We start from the raw sequence: 21,083 nt of genomic DNA on the forward strand, positions 1-21,083 counted from the left end.
GAAAAAAGACATACGTCCATAAAGTTCAACCAGGGAATTTATCTATTTATATAGCGCCTACAGATTCCACAGCGCTTATTGAATGGAAGCGTGTAAGGGGATAAGGGGAAGGGATGTAGTTTTATAATTCTGCATAAGCATTAATGTTATTTTGTTCCAGGAATGTATCTAACCCTGTTTTAAAGCTGTTAATTGTTCCTGCTGTGACCAGTTCCTGAGGTAGACCGTTCCATAAATTCACAGTCCTCACGGTAAAGAAGGCGTGTCGCCCCTTTAGACTAAACCTTTTCTTCTCCAGACGGAGGGAGTGCCCCCTCGTCCTTTGGGGGGGTTTAACCTGGAACAGTTTTTCTCCATATTTTTTGTATGGGCCATTTATATACTTATATACGTTTATCACCCCTTAAACATCTCTTCTCAAGACTAAACAATTGTAACTCCTTTAATCGTTCCTTGTAGCTAAAATGTTCCATGCCCCGTATTAGTTTAGTCACACGTCTCTGCACCCTTTCCAGCTCCGCAGTGTCCCTTTTATGGACAGGCGACCAAAACTGAACAGCATATTCCAGGTGAGGCCGTACCAATGCTTTATAAAGGGGGAGTATTATGTCCCTGTCCCTTGAGTCCATACCTCTTTTGATACATGACAATATCCTGCTGGCTTTGGAAGCAGCAGCCTGACATTGCATGCTATTCTGTAGTCTGTGATCTACAAGTACACCCAGATCCTTCTCTACCAGTGACTCTGCCAGTTTAATCCCCCCCTAAGACATATGACGCATGCAGGTTATTTGTACCCAGATGCATAACTTTACATTTATCCACATTAAACCTCATTTGCCAAGTGGATGCCTAGACACTTAGTCTATCCAAGTCATCTTGTAACTTATGCACATCCTCTATAGACTGTACTGTGCTACAAAGCTTGGTGTCATCTGCAAAGATAGAAACAGAGCTGTTAATACCATCCTCTATATCATTGATAAATAAATTATGTAAGCACACCAACACAGTTGGGCTCAGCACTAAATGCTACGGGGGCAACCAAGTGCATCTATAATCAATATAAACACAAGAAAGAAAAAGAGGACACACTATTTGATGCACACCCAAATAGATAAATCACATAATTTTATTTAATCATAAGACATGAAAAAAGGACACAAACTATTAAAAACATCTAAAAAGGCCCACTGGCCAACACACAACAGGCTGGGACCACTAAAGGCCCCACCCAGGACACCTCCGATTGCACAGATATAATTGTACTGTACCACTGGCCTAATACATATGACAGTACTCAAATTCCTAGTAACGCTACATCCCTAACAATATTATACATACAACCTGATCCCAGGATCTATTATACAGGGAGAGAGCGCAGGAACAGTGGTACAAGATCGTTAATAATCAGGCAGGTGTCCCCCTAGACCCCACGCGTTCCGTCGCTCGTCGGCAACTTCCTCAGGGGTATTGTGTCTTATCATCTCAATAACAGTCCTATATAAATGTCCAAATTACCTAAATTAGGGTCAGGAGGAGGCACAGAACGGTTCAATCACACACACATACTCTCACATACCTCCATGCTTACAGCGTTCACCCGTACTTCCTGCTTCCGTCCAAACAACCCTGCGAGCTCCAATGAATTCCCGACCTGCGCACTTTCAATACAGTAAAATGAAATTGTTCTAAGTTCTTGCGCACACGCGGCATCGGGCATCTCCCTACTCTCCCGTATTGGCTCTATCGGGCGCATGCGCAGACAATATTTAGACGCCTTCTCTGTGCTCAGTGCTCACACATGCTCAAAGGTCAGCTATCGGGATTCCCCTGTATACCCGCAGTCTGAACGTAAACCATACATGCACCCCATATCAAGTACTAGAATTTATACCTTTATATAGGCGCATCCGACATACGTCAGACACACATTTAATTCTAAATAAAAAATATATATAAAAAAAAATGTAAAAAAAATATATATGTAAGAAAATATGTATATATAGATAAATAAATTGATAGATAAATTTAAACAGCGGGCCAAGTACTGAACCTTGGGGTACACCACTAATAACCGGGGACCAATCAGAGTACGAATTATTGACCACCACTCTCTGGGTACGATCCATGAGCCAGTGTTCAATCCAGTTACAAACTAAAGTTTCCAAGCCCAAAGACCTTAACTTGCCTGTCAGACGACTATGAGGGACAGTATCAAATGCTTTAGCAAAATCCAGAAACACTATATCCACAGCCATTCCTCTGTCAAGGCTTCTACTCATATCTTCATAAAAGCAAATTAGATTGGTTTGACAACTTCTATCCTTAGTAAACCCATGCTGGCTATCACTTATAATACAATTATCCCCTATATATTCCTGTATGTAATCCCGTATAAGTCCTTCAAACAATTACCCACAATGCACGTTGAACTTACCGGTCTATAATTGCCTGGCGAAGACCTAGAGCTCTTCTTGAAGATTGGTACCACATTCGCCTTGCGCCAGTCCCTTGGCACAATACCAGACACCAGAGAATCTCTAAATATCATGAACAAGGGTACAGATATTACTGAACTTACCTCTCTAAGAAATCTTGGGTGTAGTCCATCCGGTCCTGGAGATTTGCTTACATTTACTTTACTTAACTTACCTTGTACCATCTCTACATTAAGCCAGTTCAGTACATTACATGATGTGTTACCAGCACTGACCTGTCCAATGTCAGCTCCTCCTTCCTCCATAGTATATACAGAACTAAAGAACCCATTCAGTAGCTCCGCCTTCTCTTGATCGCCAGTGACAACCTCCCCATTATCATTATTAAGGGGTCCTACATGCTCTGTCCTTGTTTTTTTGTATTTATATATCTAAAAAAAATATTTAGAATTAGCTTTGCTTTCTTTGGCCACCTGTCTCTCATTTAGAATTTTTGCTGTTTTTATTACATTTTTACAGATTTTATTAAGCTCTTTGTACTGTTTAAATGTTATAGCTGACCCATCAGATTTGTATTTTTTGAAGGCTATTTTTTTGTTGTTTATTGCTCTTTTAACATCATTTGTCAGCCATGCAGGATTTAGTTTTAATCGTTTATATTTGTTCCCCTTTGATATATATTTAGCTGTATAGTTATTTAGAGTTGATTTAAAAATTTCCCATTTACCTTCTGTATCAGTATTTGAGAACACCTCCCCCAGTCTATGTCCTGTAGTGCAGCTCTCAGCCCAGGAAAATTTGCCTTTTTAAAGTTATATGTTTTTGCCTTCCCCGTCTGTCTTCCCCGTATTGTGGTCGCTATTACCAAGGTTTTCCCGCACAGTTACATTACCAACCAGCTCTGCGTTGTTGGAAATGATCAGATCCAACAAGGCATCACTTCTTGTTGGGTCCTCCACAAACTGGCCCATAAAATTATCCTGCAATAAATTTAGGAATTTTCTCCCCTTTGTAGTTTTAGCCAGCCCCCGACCCCAATCTATATCTGGATAGTTAAAATCTCCCATTATTACCACTGTACCTACCCGGGCAACCCTCTCTATTTGTTTATGCAGCCGACCTTCTATCTCTTCAGTGATATTAGGGGGTCTGTAGATTACACCAAATACTATTTTTTCAGTATTTCCCTCCTTTTGTAATTCTACCCACAATGATTCCACATCCTCAAAATCATCACACACTATGGCATCGTTCACAATAACTTTCATACCACTTCTAACATACAGACAGACTCCACCACCTTTTCTGTTCATTCTATCCTTGCAAAACAATGTAAACCCCTGCAGATTGACAGCCCAGTTGTCAGGATTCGGCAGGCTGGAGGTGGATCCTCTGTGTCAGAGAGGGATTGGCGTGGACCGTGTCGGTAGACCGGTTCTAAGTTGCTACTGGTTTTCGCCAGAGCCCGCCGCAAAGCGGGATGGACTTGCAGCGGCGGTAGCAACCAGGTCGTATCCACCGGCAACGGCTCAACCTCTCTGACTGCTGAGATAGGCGCGGTACAAGGGAGTAGACAAGAGCAGAGTCGGACGTAGCAGAGGGTCAGGGCAGGCAGCAAGGATCGTAGTCAGGGGCAATGGCAGGAGGTCTGGAACACAGGCTAGGAACACACAAGGAAACACTTTCACTGGCACAATGGCAACAAGATCCGGCAAGGAAGTGCAGGGGAAGTGAGGTATTATAGGGAAGTGCACAGGCGAAGATACTGATTAAAACCCATGCACCAATCAGTGGCGCACCGGCCCTTTAAATCGCAAAGACCTGGCGCGCGCGCCCTAGGGAGCGGGGCCACGCGCGCCGGGACAGCAGACGGGGAACGAGTCTGGTAAGCGGGTCGGGATGTGCACCGCAAGCGGGCGCGTCCCGCATCGCGAATCGCATCCCGGCTGGGGACATAATCGCAGTGCACCCGGTCAGCGGGTCTGACCGGGGCGCTGCGAACACCAGGAGGAGCGGGGACCCGGAGCGCTCGGCGTAACACCAGTCATGCGAGGAGTCCAGCCATGTCTCAGTGACCCCAACTATATCAATATGTTCCTCCAGTTTCAAAGCCTCAAGCTCCCCCATTTTATTTGCTAGGCTTCTGGCATTTGTGAACATACACTTTACATTTCCATTAAGTTTTACACATATAGTCTCACTAATGGGATTTTCTGAGTTATTGGGGTTAATGTTATTATTTGAGTTATGAGGGCTAATTGTACTATTTGAGTTATTGGGGCTTATGGGATTTTTTGCGTTATTGGGTCTAACGTTATTATTTAAGTTATTGGGGCTAATGGTATTTTTTGAGTTAATGGGGCTTATTGTAGTTATTGAGTTATTGGGGCTAATGGAATTTTTTTAATTATTGGGGTTACAATTTTTCGGGCTACATTTATTTTTACGGCTGGTTTGTAACCCATGGATCTCCTTATCCACTGCTCTTAACCTCCCCCCACAGGACTCCTCTCCACCCACCATTATGTTCTGACCCCTCTCTAACCTATCCATCCCACTGTCTGCTTTCTTTGCTTTATTATCCTCCCCCCACTCACCTAGTTTAAATACTCTGCCACCCCTTCCAGGATTCTCTCCCCCAGCACAGCGGACCCTCTTCCATTCAGGTGCAAATTATCCGTAGAATAGAGTTTGTACCCCAATGAAAAGTCAACCCAGTGCTCTAAAAACCCAAACCCTTCCCCCTTACACCACGACTTAAGCCATGCATTTAACTCCCTAAGCTCCCGCTGTCTTTCCTGCGATGCGCATGGCACAGGAAGTATTCCAGAGAACACAACCTTAGAGGTCCTTCCCTTCAGCTTGGCACCTAGTTCCTTGTAATTATACTTCAAGGACCTCCACCTACCATGTATTCTGTCGTTGGTTCCCACATGGACCACAACATCTGGGTCATCCCGAGCCCCCCCTAGTAATTTGTCCACCCTTTCCACCACATGCCGAACCCTTGCACCAGGGAGACAGCAAACCATTCGGTTGAGGTGGTCTTAGCGACAGATTATTCTATCCGTCTTCCTGATTATAGAATCCCCTACAACAACTAACTGTCTTGGCCTACCGGCGTTACCATCCCCCACACTACTAGTTGAGCTGTTCCCCCGGCTGTTAGGGAGACCAGTATCCACTTGGGTTGCCATCTCTGATACTGAGGCCCTAGCATCATCGCCCAACTTGGCAATTTTACTTGGGAGATCAGAAGCAGAAGTGGCCTTCCTTTTCCTTGCCCCCTTTCCAGTCAACTACATTAACCCAGCTCCCTACTTGGGCCTCCTGGCTAGTTTCTCCAACCTCCATTTCTACCCCACTAACTGCTTGCTTAGGTAAGCAGTATGCTCCCTTCAAGAGTGTCAGTCGCCCTCAATGTTGCATTTTGCTCCTCTAGATCTCTAATACGAGCTTCCAGGTGGGCAACCTGCTCACATGTGTCACAGCGGTATTCACCCTGAAGCTGCTGCTCCAGAGATGCATACATGTGGCACAATGTGCACTGAAGAAAACCTCCAATCCTGCTGTCCATATCCTTGGTGACAAACAGCTGTTATTAACTATTAAGAAAAACTACTTTTATCAAGGGAGTGTAATACTTACAGTTACATTGGGTCCTGCTTACAACTCCTGCTTTTTAAACTTCTACGTATAAAACTTCTCAGATGTTCACACTTAAGAAAACAACACTTTAGAGTACAAACCAAAGCTTCAGAGAGACTCAGCCAGAGCAGGGCTCACAGAGTATACCAGTTAGTTTTATAAACCTGAGAGCAGTTAATCAATTAACCCCTCCCCCAGGTGTGCTACAGACCAGAGGAAAAAAATGCAAGGGTTATGCAACTGCTGGAGACACCCTGGTTGGAAAACAATGATCTACAGTATCTGCACCAACCCAAACTTGTTTTAGACTAAATTCAAACACTCCCAGCTTACATACTTACACTCAGCACATGTACTTCTGCGTATAAAATGAGATATATAAGATGTTCACACTTAAGAAAACAACACTTTAGAGTACAAACCAAAGCTTCAGAGAGACTCTGCCAGAGCAAGCTGACTCCGGTCGGCTCATTTTTGCCCCATATGCGGTTTTCCCACCGCACCTAAAATCGTGGTCGACTACGATTTTAGGTCCGGTGGAAAACTGCATACGGGGCAAAAATGAGCTGACCGGAGTCAGTGTTTCACTCCGGTCAGCTCATTGAAATGAATTACATACGGGACCGCATACGGGAGCGCAAGTTTTCAGCTCCCCCTGCCGTATGCGGTCCCGTAGGGGACAAAACGTGATGTGAACCCAGCCTTATTGAGGTCCTTTTCCTTCTTTCTCTTCTGTAAAAACTGAACACAAGTATTCATTAAGGCAGTCGGCTAGCCCTTTGTTCTCTTCTAATCCCTCACAATGTCCATTCCTGTATATTTAAGTTAGGGATTGAGGCCTTAATTAATGATAGTGGTATGGTTAAAGGGGCTGTCTGCATATTATTGGTTAAGGATGTCAAGTAAGTAGTGCACGCTAAATGGGAAGCTTTAACAAAGGCATTCGAGAGGGAAGGGAGGGGAAGTTGCCATTGGGGAAGATGTAAAATGTCATGTAGCAAAAAAGTTATAACAGAGAAGAGTTCTAGCTGCACCCAAGAGGAGTCAGAGGTGGTAGACCACCATTGTTTGAGTGTAGAGACTAAAGTGGCGATACAGTAACTTTTCATGTCAGGGGTATAAAGTCCACTTGCCTCCCACGACTTAGCCATAATACGACTCGCTATTCAAGGTTTCTTTTTAGCCCATATATAGTCCGACAGTATTGTTTGTGCTTTTTGGAAGAAAGACTGAGGTAGTAAGATGGGAAGGGAGCGAAACAGATATAGGAGTTTGGGTAGTAGAAACATTTTAAATGCAGCTATCCGGCCCATCCAGGACACCTCAGATTTGGAGAGATCAGATGTTGCAGACAAAGGGACATAGTATTATACAAGGTGGAATAAGGATAGGATAAACGTACTCCCATGTATGTGAGGTCTGTGTCTCTCCAATCAATGGAATAAGTGGAGCCTAGATGTCCTACTAAAGCAGGAGGTAAATTAAGGGGGAGTGATTGTGTCTTAATAGTGTTGAGGTGATAGTAGGAGAGGCTTCCAAATTTTTGTATATTATCCATGACTGCTGCCAGAGAGATTAGTAGGTTTGTGAGAGCTAAAATAACGTAATTTGCGTACAGCGAGATAACATGTTTGGGTCCAACCGAAATTCCTGAAATTCTGTTATCTAGACGTATAGCTTGTGCTAACGGCTCTATAGACAAGATGTATATCAGAAGGGAAGGGGGCAGCCCTGGTGAGTCCCACTAGTAATGGGAAATTTGTCAGAGAGGGATCCATTTGTCAACACACTAGCTGTAGGACAGGAATATAGGGATAGTATAGCCGAGAGTATAGAATCACAAAAGCCCATGAATCGGAGGACCGAGAAGGCAAACGACCAGCGGAGCCGCTCGAAGGCCTTCTTGGCGTCCAGGGCCAAGTCAGCGCAGGTGCACCATCCCTCTCAATGTAATGAAAAAGATTCAGTAATCTGCAAGTATTATCTGATGTCTGGCGACCGGACACAAATCCCGACTGGTCCGGACTAGCCAAATGGGAAAGAATAGGTGCCATCCTGTTGGCTATCAATTTGAAGTATATCTTAAGATCCTGGTTTAAAAGTGATATGGGACGAAAATTTTGAGTTAAGTCTGTAGGTTGGCCCGGCTTGGGGAGGGTTGTGATGGTGGCTTGTAATTCTCTTTGGGAAGAGAACCCTGCGACATAGCATAGTTACAAAAGTCCAGTAGGACTTTCCAGAGAAAGAAGAGAGGAATAGGATTTATAATAATATAAGCTAGTAAATCTGTCTAGAGCTGGGGCCTTGTTTGTGGGGAGGGAGTTAAAGGGGTACTCTGGCCCTTATACATCTTATCCCCTATCCAACAGAGAGCTCGTTAAGGTGGGTGCTGAATGACAGATTGCAGGGGTCCCCAATGGCGGGACCCCCGCAATCAGACATCTTATCCCCTATCCTTTGGATAGGGGATAAACATGTATTAGGGTGGGAGTACCCCTTTAACTACCTTCAGCATCTCTCTAAGAGTGAAGTCCTGACATAAAGATTCCTGTTGTTGGGCAGATAGAGTAGGGACGTGTAAATGCTTTAAATAGTCCTGGACCAAATCTAGGTGATGGGGTTGAGAGGGGGTTGAGTTTTTAAGGTTGTATAAATTGGAATAGAAGGTGCCAAAGCCATTGGCAATGTCTAGAGGAGAGTATAGCATTGCCCTGGAGGTGGGGTGGATCAATAATGGTATTCTTGATTTTAGCGGTCTAGATTTATGTCTATGGGCTAATAATTTACCTAAGTACTATATTTAATGCATAGACCGTGGAAAACCGCCTTGTGAGACGGGACTAGACACGGACCGTGCAATAATTTTAAAATATTCAGCAATATCAGAATGTAGACGAACTGAGTATTTCCGATGGGATAATAAAAAAGGGCTAATGCGCCATGAGTATGTCGTGGGTGAAGAAATAGAGTCCCTTAACATCATGGTGACCGGAGAGTGGTCGGACCAGGATATAGTTTCTATTGAGGTAGAGAGTACCATGGTTAGTATAGAATTATCAACTAGAAACATATCCTGGGAATAGGTATTATGGGCTGAAGACAAAAAGGTATAATCTCTCTCTTCTCCATGACCATTCTCCCATACATCATACAATTCGTTTGACCAGGTCCAAGTAGATAGACTTATGGGTGGGGTACGGTAGGAAGAAGTGGAGTCCAACGTATGATCCATCACTAGATTGAAGTCTCCAGACATTATAAGAGATCCCCAGTTGAGCTTACGAGATCTTTTTAAGGTAGAGGAAAGAAGGGGATAAATGTATAATATGCAAATAATATCTAAAACAATAAAATAAGACCGGGTAGGGCATCCCCCTTGGAATAAACAGGTGAGACACAGTTGTATAGTAGGTTCAAGCATGCAACAGGTATCGGCAAGAATGGCAATAAAACATAAAAAAACGGAAATAAAAACTACTAAAACGGTTCCATATATTGGAGTTAACCAAAGTGGAAGGGGTAATAGTCCACACTGTAGCCTAAGGACACTGGCCAAAAGCACAAGGCCTTACTTCAATAGAAAAAGAAAAATAATACAGAACCAAATAAGGCTGGGTTCACACTACGTTTTCTCCCATACGGGAGCGCATACGGCAGGGGGGAGCTAAAAGCTCGCGCTCCCGTATGTCACCGTATGCGCTCCCGTATGTCATTCATTTCAATGAGCCGACCGGAGTGAAACGTTCGGTACGGTCGGCTCATTTTTGTGCCGTATGCGCTTTTACAACCGGACCTAAAACCGTGGGGGAGAAAACGTAGTGTGAACCCTACTTAAGAGTCACAACAGCATTCAGGCCGCATCCCAGGCTTTAGTTAGCTTGGAAGGTGAAGATCTGTTTTGTCGTTCCCTCTGAGGGACAATAGAGATGTTCAAAGTAGATAGTAGTGATTGCCCCTCTTCAACAGAGCGAACCACATGCATTTGTTTCTCCTCTTCTGATCAGGAGACGAATCTGAAAACCCCACTTGTAGGGGATCTTTGCTGTACGAAGGGCTTGGTTGTAGAGCCCTATCGCCTTGGAGGGTTGATGCATAAAGATTGGAGTACAGGGAGATAGAATGAAAGGGTGCAGGTAGTCTGCCATGGATAAGTGTGGCCTTTGTTTAGATGGGCTAGTTGAGGGAGAGACAACTGGAGAGTCCGAGGCCGGCTTCGGTGAGTGCCAGGCAGCTGCTGGCTTCGGCAAGCGGCTGTGCAGAGATGGATCTGATATTGAGCGCCGCGGCGCAGATGAGGAGAAAGAGCGAGTATCTTCCTGCTGTTTGTGAGGTAGAAGGGAATCAGCGGGCCTCGTGTCTGCACCATTCTGGATTACCCACGTGGCGCGAGTAAAAAATAATTTTGTGAGTGGTCCCTACTTGGTGACCTTACTTCTTCTCCCTGCCATGTCAGGGGAGGTTAGGGCTGTAGAAGGTGCCAAAATGTTCAGTGTAGTTGCGGTGGAAAGTCTCTTTAGCAGGCCTTATGGACGGAGCACTCTCTCTATGCGGCCAGTCTCCTCGGCTGCCAGGCCACACTCCATTCCGCAGATTTTCTGCTGTGTGGCTGGAGTAGATTTGCAACAAATTGAGGGCTTTGCACCAAAACTTGCACATGATATATTAACCCCTTAAGGACACATCTCATTTTGGCCTCGAGGACACAGCCAATATTCAATTTTACATTTTCGTTTTTTCCTCCTTGCCTTCTAAGAGCCATAACTCGTTTTTACATTTTCATCCACAGACCCATATAGAAGTCACTTATTTTACCATAAAATGTACGTCACAACCAAAAAAAAACCTATTATTTGTGTGGGAAAATCGAGAAAAAAAAAAAAAAACGCAATTTTGCTAATTTTGGAAGGTTTCATTTTCACACTGTACACTTTCTGGTATACATGACATGTTTTCTTTATTCTGTCAGTCAATATGATTAAAATGGTATGTTCAGAAACTTTCCTGTTATTGTACTGCTTTTAAAAAAAACTAAAACTTTTTTATTACAAAATAAGTTTTTTCTAATTTTCAAATTTTTCCACATATGGGGCTGAATTGGGGCTAATTTTATTTCATCATGATCTGTAGCTTTTATTGGTACCATTTTTGCGTATATGCGACTTTTTGTGATTGCTTTTTATAATTTATTTTTGAATATGGTGTGACAAAAAATCAGCAATTTGAACTTTTTTTATGTTTACGCCATTCACCGTACCGGATCATTAACATTATATTTTAATAGTTCGGACATTTATGCTCGTGCCGATACCAAATATGTTCAACAATTGTATTTTTTTTTAGCTTTTTGGGTAAAATAGGAAAAAGGAGTGATTTTTATTTTTTATTGGGGGAGGGGCGTATTCACTTTTTTTTTATTTTTTTTTTTACACTTTTTGTGTCCCCATGGGGGAATATTTATAGCAGGTATTATATTGCCAATACTGATTACTCCTGTGCATATGCTGATGTCCACCATTACCGGCGGGTCCCTGGCTCCAGCTGGAAACTGCTCTGCATGAAGCAAGCGCAGCTCCTGTGCTGACTTCATGTACAAGGCGTAAATGTATGTTCTATTGGTTAAGTACCAAGGCATCAGGAAATACATTTGTGTCCGATGTCCTTAACCCCTTAAGGACCGGAGGTTTTTCCGTTTTTGCATTTTCGTTTTTTGCTCCTTGCCTTTAAAAAATCATAACTCTTTCAAATTTACACCTAAAAATCCATATGATGGCTTATTTTTTGCGCCACCAATTCTACTTTGTAATGACGTCAGTCATTTTGCCCAAAAATCTATGGTGAAGCGGGAAAAAAAATCATTGTGCGACAAAATTGAAAAAAAAAACGCTGTTTTGTAACTTTTGGGGGCTTCCGTTTCTACGTAGTACATTTTTCGGTAAAAATGACACCTGATATGTATTCTGTAGGTCCATACGATTAAAATGATACCCTACTTATATAGGTTTGATTTTGTCGGACTTCTGGAAAAAATCATAACTACATGCAGGAAAATTAATACGTTTAAAATTGTCATCTTCTGACCCCTATAACTTTTTTATTTTTCCGTGTATGGGGCGGTATGAGGGCTCATTTTTTGCGCCGTGATCTGAAGTTTTTAACGGTACCATTTTTGCATTGATAGGACTTATTGATCACTTTTTATTCATTTTTAAATGATATAAAAAGTGACCAAAAATGCACTATTTTGGACTTTGGAATTTTTTTGCGCGCACGCCATTGACCGAGCGGTTTAATTAATGATATATTTTTATAATTCGGACATTTCCGCACGCGGTGATACCACATATGTTTATTTTTATTTTTATTTACACTGTGTTTTTTTTTTTATTGGAAAAGGGGGGTGATTCAAACTTTTAATAGGGGAGGAGTTAAATGATCTTTATTCACTTTTTTTTTGCACTTTTTTTTTGCAGTGTTATAGGTCCCATAGGGACCTATAACACTGCACACACTGATCTTCTATGTTGATCACTGGTTTCTCATAAGAAACCAGTGATCAACGATTCTGCCGGATGACTGCTCATGCCTGGATCTCAGGCACTGAGCAGTCATTCGGCGATCGGACAGCGAGGAGGCAGGTAGGGGCCCTCCCGCTGTCCTGTCAGCTGTTCGGGATGCCGCGATTTCACCGCGGCTATCCCGAACAGCCCACTGAGCTAGCCGGGATGCTTTCGGTTTCACTTTAGACGCGGCGTTCAACTTTGAACGCCGCGTCTAAAGGGTTAATAGCGCGCGGCACAGCGATCAATGCCGCGCGCTATTAGCCACGGGTCCCGGCCGTTGTTAGAGGCCGGGCCCGACCCGCTATGACGCGGGGCCACGCCGTGGCCCCGCGTTATAGATCGGGAGTGGACACATGACGTTCCAGTACGTCATGTGTCCTTAAGGGGTTAAAGGGGTTATCCAGGAAAAAAAAAATCTTTATATATCAACTGGCTCCAGAAAGTTAAACAGATTTGTAAATTACTTCTATTAAAGATCTTAATCATTTCAGTACTTATGAGCTGCTGAAGTTGAGTTTTTCTTTTCTGTCTAAGTGCTCTCTGATGACACCTGTCTCGGGTACTGTCCAGAGTAGAAGCAAATCCACATAGCAAACTTCTTCTACTCTGTGCAGTTCCCGAGACAAGCAGAGATGTCAACAGAGAGCACTGTTGCCAGACAGAAAAGAACAACTCAACTTCAGCAGCTGATAATTATTGGAAGGATTAAGATTTTTTAATAGAAGTAATTTACAAACCTGTTTAACTTTCTGGAGCCAGTTCATAAGTTTTTTCCTGGAATTGTAATACCCCTTTAAGGGCTTTAAATACCATACTCAGAGCATGCAGTGATTGTGTGGGTCTGGCATTTCATATTTTTCTATTAAGGGAAATATGCAGTGAAAACAACTTAGTGTTTGATCCCGTGGGGTGTCCGAACGATGGGATCCCGCGATCTCCTGCACGGGGCCCCGACTCTCCCGTGCAGGAGGTGTGTTGGATGCAACATGATGTCGCGACGGACATGCCCCCTCCATGTATCTCTATGGGAGAAGCGGGGATGCAGCGTTTGTGCCTCCCTGCCTCTCCTATAGAGCTTTATGGGGGTTGTAATCCCAGCCTTACCTATGCGGTTTTTTATTTATTTTTATTTAAACCTATGGAGAAAATCCCGCAAACTAGATAAAAAAAAAAAGTGCCAAAACTACAGCATGCTTAATTTTAGAAAAGCTGCCACTGACCCCCAGAACATTCTCACACAAAAAAAGCATTGAAAGCATTTTATATTTCCATATTGACTACAAGCTAAAATGCTAGATGCAGAATTTTTTCAGAAAAAATGCTGTGTGTCGTCTGTGTGTGTGTTTTTTCAAAAAATGCCATGTGTAAAATCACCCAATTGCGCGTACTTCTCCACACGCCTTCTGCTGATCGGTTGGGGTCTGAAGACTCTGGCCTGATAAAAAAAAAATAAAATAAATGTGATTTGTCTCTATGGGCTCATTCACGTTACCATCTGCCCCCATTAACCCCTTATGGACCCGGGGTTTTTACGTTTTTGCATTTTTGTTTTTTCCTCCTTACCTTTAAAAAGTCATAACTCTTTCAATTTTTCACCTAAAAATCCATATGATGGCTTATTTTTTGCCCCACCAATTCTACCTTGAAATGATGTCAGTCATTTTACCCAAAAATCTACGGCGAAACGGAATCATTGTGTGACAAAACTGGAAACAAAACACAATTTTGTAACTTTTGGGGGCTTTCGTTTCTGCACACTACATTTTTCGGTAAAAATGACACCTTCTCTTTATTCTGTAGGTCCATACGATTAAAATGATACCCTACTTATGTAGGTTTGATTTTGTCGCACTTCTGGAAAAAATCATAACTACATGCAGGAAAATGTATACGTTTAAAATTGTCATCTTCTGACCCCTATAACTTTTTTATTTTTCCGCATATGGGGCGGTATGAGGGCTAATTTTTTGCGCCGTGATCTGAAGTTTTTATCGGTACCATTTTTGCATTGATAGGACTTAGTGATATAAAAAGTGGCCAAAAATGCACTATTTTTTACTTTGGAATTTTTTGGCGCGTACGCCATTGACCGTGCGGTTTAATACATATCACTGTATGGTTGTATTATCCTGTCACTGCATAGTCGTATTATCCTCTCACTGTATAGGGATATTATTCTCTCACTGTATGGCTGTATTATCCTGTCACTGTATGTTGGTATAATGCTGTCACTGTATAGGGATATTATTCTCTCACTGTATGGCTGTATTATCCTGTCACTGTATGTTGGTATAATGCTGTCACTGTATAGGGATATTATTCTCTCACTGTATGGCTGTATTATCCTGTCACTGTATGTTGGTATAATGCTGTCACTGTATAGGGATATTATTCTCTCACTGTATGGCTGTATTATCCTGTCACTGTATGTTGGTATAATGCTGTCACTGTATAGGGATATTATTCTCTCACTGTATGGCTGTATTTTCCTGTCACTGTATGTTGGTATTATGCTGTCACTGTATAGGGATATTATTCTCTCACTGTATGGCTGTATTATCCTGTCACTGTATGTTGGTATAATGCTGTCACTGTATAGGGATATTATTCTCTCACTGTATGGCTGTATTATCCTGTCACTGTATGTTGGTATAATGCTGTCACTGTATAGGGATATTATTCTCTCACTGTATGGCTGTATTTTCCTGTCACTGTATGTTGGTATAATGCTGTCACTGTATAGGGATATTATTCTCTCACTGTATGGCTGTATTTTCCTGTCACTGTATGTTGGTATTATGCTGTCACTGTATAGGGATATTATTCTCTCACTGTATGGCTGTATTATCCTGTCACTGTATGTTGGTATAATGCTGTCACTGTATAGGGATATTATTCTCTCACTGTATGGCTGTATTTTCCTGTCACTGTATGTTGGTATAATGCTGTCACTGTATAGGGATATTATTCTCTCACTGTATGGCTGTATTATCCTGTCACTGTATGTTGGTATTATGCTGTCACTGTATAGGGATATTATTCTCTCACTGTTTGGCTGTATTATCCTGTCACTGTATGTTGGTATAATGCTGTCACTGTATATTATTCTCTCACTGTATGGCTGTATTTTCCTGTCACTGTATGTTGGTATTATGCTGTCATTGAATAATAATAATCCCACCATACAGGATAAAACCTCCATGGTGATGTTATTCAGACACTGTATGGTGGTATTACCCTTTCACAGTATTGGGGTCTTATCCTGTCACTGTATGGCAGCATTTTCAGGCACAGTACTGTAATATTGCTTACATATTCAGGCAGCAATAATCAGTAGAAGTTCCATGATAAAGTATCACAGAAAGAATCCAGTTTGCCACTCCTTTACTGGAAATTCTCATACGTGTTTTATTTAACTTTCTTTACATTTGGTTTCATTTCTGATCGTCATCCGTCCAGGCTCTTTCTATGTTGCTTTCCTGTATTTGCATAAGCTTGACGTCTTAAAGAGATATTGCAGTTTAAACAAATAGAGGTTATTTTATGTGTTTTTATTTTTATCTTATGAAAATTTGTACAGTTTTCTCGTATACTTGTTTTTATCATTTTCTTAAAATTGTAATGAGTGTGAGATCGATCCTTATGTATTTTAATTGTGTATTATGTCTAGTCCGAAGCCTGAGTGAGAATTCAATCACCATGAGGGACATTTATCAATATTTTCTTATGTATTCCTTTTTTTCTTTATTTTATTTTTTTTTTGCTTATGTGTGACTTATTTATCAACTGGTTTCAGCCTGTTGATAATTTTCTTTCACGTAAGCAATTTTTTCTTTTTTACTTTGGTAGTAGCTTTTTCTGCTCCATGTTTGAGCTGGAGTAAATTTAGTCAATTTTTAACCTTGTTGCCACTTTTTTTTTGCGCAGTTGCGACTGTCGCAGTTAATAAATACCAGACTACCCGCAGTCCATTTTAAAATTATTACTATGTAGTTAAGTTTTGGAAAACTTTCTTTTCTCGCTTTCCAGTCAAAATGCTGCACGAAAAATCTCGTAGTCGCAGGTGCGACATTTTTAGTAAAAACATTTTTTACTAAATCGCTTGATAAATGCCTGTCTAGGTGTTTTATTGTGTATGTGTATTGTACAGTTTATTGGGGGCTGTATAGTAACCTTTTGAACCAATGCGGGACACAAGATATCTCTGTCCCACCCATAAAAACCAGGCCATAAAACTAAGGAAAAGATAAGGATTCCAAAGAGACTTGAGGTGTTTTGAAGGTCAGTCACCTAGGCCTGGGTTTGGTGGGTGTGTGTGGGGGGGGGGGGGGCTATGCAGCGCTCGTGGAATTCCGCACAAAGAATGAACGTTTTTTTGTTGGACTTGGTTACAGCTTTTGGTTACATCTTGAAAAGTACACCAGGATCTCTCACAAGAACTTCTATGTATCGATAATCATATGTAAGGACTCCAGTTCTAGTTTCTAGTTTTAGTTTCCTGATTTAGTTATTTTGGTAACCCGTATGTCCTTTTTGTACATAGCATTGCAATACCTGTTTTTTGTTTTTTTTGTTTTTATTATTATAAACATTTTTAATTTAGCTCTGGTCTTTGATCTCTGAATATAAGCTTACTTTTTTGAAGAAAGTTTGGGTAGAACACCTGTACATTAAGGGGTTAATTTAGTGGCTTGCTTGGACTAGAAGCAGGTTCCCAGAGATCTGGGGGGGGTTTAAAGGGCCAGCGCCAGCTTTCGGAAGTAAATTTCTGCAGCGTTCGGAACATTTACTTTCGAATGCTGGCCAGTGTAGTACCCCTTTAACCCTTGCATTATCAGGCCATGCTCAGATTGCAAAATTTCTGTGCAGAACTTTTCTGCCTGGAAATGCCACCATATGAACATAGCCTTAAAGGGGTTCTCCGGTGCTTAGACATCTTATCCCCTATCCAAAGGATAGGGGATAAGATGCCTGATCGTGGGAGTCCCGCCGCTGGGGACCCCCGGGATCATGCACGCGGCACCCCGTTTGTAATCAGTCCCTGGAGCGTGTTCGTTCCGGGTCTGATTACAAACGACCACAAGGCCGGTGGCGTGTGACGTCACGCCTCCGCTCCCGTGTGACGTCACGCTCCGCCCCGTGTGATGTCACGCCTCCGCCCCTGTGTGACGTCACGCTCCGCCCCTCAATGCAAGCCTACGGGAGGGGGCGTGACAGCAATCGCGAAAGAAATGAACAGCTTCTGCAAAGCAAGGCCCTCCCTGGAGAGATCAGGGGTTGTAATGAGTCACCTTTGTGATCATCACATGACAGGGACAAAGTTTTGGTTTCTATTGAATCTGTCCAGAAAGTACTATTATATAATGCTGTGTTTTCAAAACAGTGTGTCTCCAGCTGTTGCCAAACTGCAACTCCCAGCATGCACTCCCAGCATGCTGGGAGTTGTAGTTTTGCAACAGCTGGAGGCATGCTGTTTGGAAAACACCGATATAATGAATGAAACTGTAACTAAACTTTGAGGAAGTACCCAGAAAAATAGAAAGAACTGGGAGGGCTGTAGTTCAGAAATGAAACTGAAAGTGAGTTGGATAGCTGACCTTATAAAGCAGGAGAGGAGTGGTCTGAGCTCAGTCTGTGAGAGATTTTCCCAAGTCATACACAGGCTGCGTATTTGTCCTCAAGAAGAACACCTTAAGGAGGCATTTACGGGAGGCCAACAAGGTAATATATTTGTATACATCAGTGTTTCCCAACCAGTGTGCCTCCAGAGGTTGCAAAACTACAACTTCCAGCATGCCCGGACAGCCTTTGGCTGTCCGGGCATGCTAGGAGTTGTAGTTTTGCAACCACTGGAGGCACCCTGGTTGGGAAACACTGGTATAGAGTTATGTGCCCTTGATAATAATGATTACCAGAATTTTAGAAACCGATTTAATATATACCCCGTGGATCGGGGAAAAGTACTTATGTACCGGGGTTCCCCTTTAATTGGTATGACAAAGGATGCTTTGTGTGATTTTTTTTTTTTATAACTTCAATAATGTTTTATAGTTATATTTAACACGGTTGGTTTGTTGTTACGTTTTAACCTTTTGAAATCTATTGCCACAACTAGTCCAGAGGTTTGGATTTTTTTTAGAACACAACCCTGAAGCTAGGACTACACTAACTTAAAGGGGTACACCGGTGAAAACCTTTTTTCTTTTAAATCAACTGGTGGCAGAAAGTTAAACATATTTGTAAACTACTTCTATTCAAAAAATCTTAATCCTTCCAGTACTTATTAGCTGCTGAATGCTACAGAGGAAATTCCTTTCTTTTTGGAACACTGATGACATCAGGAGCACAGTGCTCTCTGCTGACATCTCTGTCCATTTTAGCAACCATGCATAGCAGATGTATGCTAAGGGCAGCATGGTGGCTCAGTGGTTAGCACTGCTGCCTTGCAGTGCTGGGGACTTGGGTTCAAATCCCACTAAGGACAACAATTAATAAAGCGTTAATAACGTCAGCAGAGAGCATTCCAAAAGAAAATAATTTCCTCTGTAGTATTCAGCAGCTAATAAGTACAGGAAGGATTAAGATTTTTTTATAGAAGTAATTTACAAATATGTTTAACTTTCTGCCACCAGTTGATTTAAAAGAAAAAAGGTTTTCACCGGAGTACCCCTTTAACTATGGTGCTACAACTGCAGTCCAAAGGGACGCAAGGAGTTGTTAATGGGGTACTCCACTGCAAAACATTTTTTTTTTTTTAATCGACTGGTGCCAGAAAGTTAAGCATATTCGTAAATTACTTCTATGAAAAAAATCTTAATCCTCCAAGTACTTATCAGCTGCTGTATGATCCACAGGAAGATCTTTTCTTTTTGAATTTCCTTTCTGTCTGACCACAATGCTCTCTGCTGACACCTCTGTCCAGATCAGGAACTGTCCAGAGCAGGAGAGGATTTGCGTCTACTCTGGACAGTTCCTAAAATGAACAGAGGTGTCAGCAGAGAGCACTGTGGTCAGACAGAAAGGAAATTCAAAAAGAAAAGAACTTCCTGTGTATTATACAGCAGTTGATAAGTACTGGAAGGATTGGGATTTTTTAATAGAAGTCATTTACAAATCTGTTTAACTTTCTGGTACCAGATTTAAAAGAAAATGTTTTCTAGTGGAGTACCCCTTTAAAGGAATACTCTGGGTTAAGGAAATGTATCCTCGTCCTAAGGATAGGGGATAAGTGTCAGATCGCGGGGAGTCCGACTGCTGGGACCCCCTGCGATCTCCTGTAAAGTTCCTTGGTTCTTTGCATGAAAAGAGCTGTGTCGACCACTACACGAAGCTGTGGCCAACACGCCTCCTCTCTATGGGAGAGCCAGTACGATGTACTCTGGTATCTCTGGCTGTCCCAAAGAGATACATGGAGGGGGTGCTTAGGATAGGCGATACATTTCCCTAACTCGGAGTATTCCTTTAAAGGTTACCATGAATCTGTAGCACTATAAAATGTTGCAGTGTAGCCCAGGTCCAAGATGTTTTCCCACATTCCAGCTCCCATGTGCTTATGAAACCACAACCACAGGCAGCAGGCAATAGCCATATGATTTTACCAACTAACGTGGTCTCTACAATAGCATGAGAGCCTAAGGGCAGTTTTGCACAGGCATATTACAGGGGGAGTTGTGCGCCCACATTACAACTGAGAGTCCCAATCTTACTGTAAAGGTAATACGGACCCGAAAGAAAGCTCTTCTCTACAGTGACCGCTTGCAGAGCCAATCACTGAAAGGAGCAGTGTCCTGTCTCACCCATTGATTGGCTGAGCGGGCCATCACTGCAGAGAAGAGCTCGTCTCGGAAGTAGCTGGAGCCGCGTGGGACCAGATGACGTCAGCTCTGGGGTACAGTGAAGGAAAAATGTATATGATCTGATTGTGTATGTTTGTCCATGGACAAAGAAATGATCAGTCTATAATTTTAACAGTGAGAGACAGAATAGTAACAAAAAATCCAGTAAAATGCATTTCAAATAAGTTGTGAATAGTTCAGGTCTGTAAACTCAGTCATGTGTTTGTGCACTACATTTAATGTTTATACTAGAAAAAGTAAACAGTGTATTAGTTAACCCCTTAAAGGGGTACTCCGGCGCTAAGACATCTTATCCCCTATCCAAAGAATAGGGGATAAAATGCCTGATCGCGGGGGTCCCGCCGCTGGGGACCCCTGTGATCTTCAACACTGCACCCCGTTAGAATCAGCCCCCGGAGCTTGCTCGCTCCGGGTCTGATTACTGGCGATCACGGGGACGGAGCCGTGACGTCACTATGCTCCGTCCCCGTTATCGCCAGTAATCAGACCCGGAGCAAGCAAGCTCCGGGGGATGATTCTAACGGGGTGCGGTGTGGAAGATCACGGGGGTCCCTAGCGGCGGGACCCCCGCAATCAGG

General features: G+C 42.5%; 1 protein-coding gene across 4 annotated transcripts in view; it reads left to right on the plus strand.

Annotated features, from left to right (window-relative positions):
• RNF213 (ring finger protein 213) overlaps nt 1-21,083 on the plus strand; it is a 327,147-nt gene that overhangs the window by 16,622 nt on the left and 289,442 nt on the right. Inside the window, exon 1 of one of the 4 annotated variants that reach the window (XM_056516948.1) lies at nt 18,278-18,370. The exons of the other annotated variants lie outside the window; for them this stretch is intronic. The gene's annotated coding sequence lies outside the window, so the exon portion shown is untranslated. Of the gene's footprint in view, nt 1-18,277; nt 18,371-21,083 lie in introns of those variants that run through there. 4 annotated transcript variants of the gene reach the window in all.

The sequence above is a fragment of the Hyla sarda genome, chromosome 4, assembly GCF_029499605.1.
Source record: "Hyla sarda isolate aHylSar1 chromosome 4, aHylSar1.hap1, whole genome shotgun sequence".
NCBI classification, from domain to species: Eukaryota; Metazoa; Chordata; class Amphibia; order Anura; family Hylidae; genus Hyla; species Hyla sarda.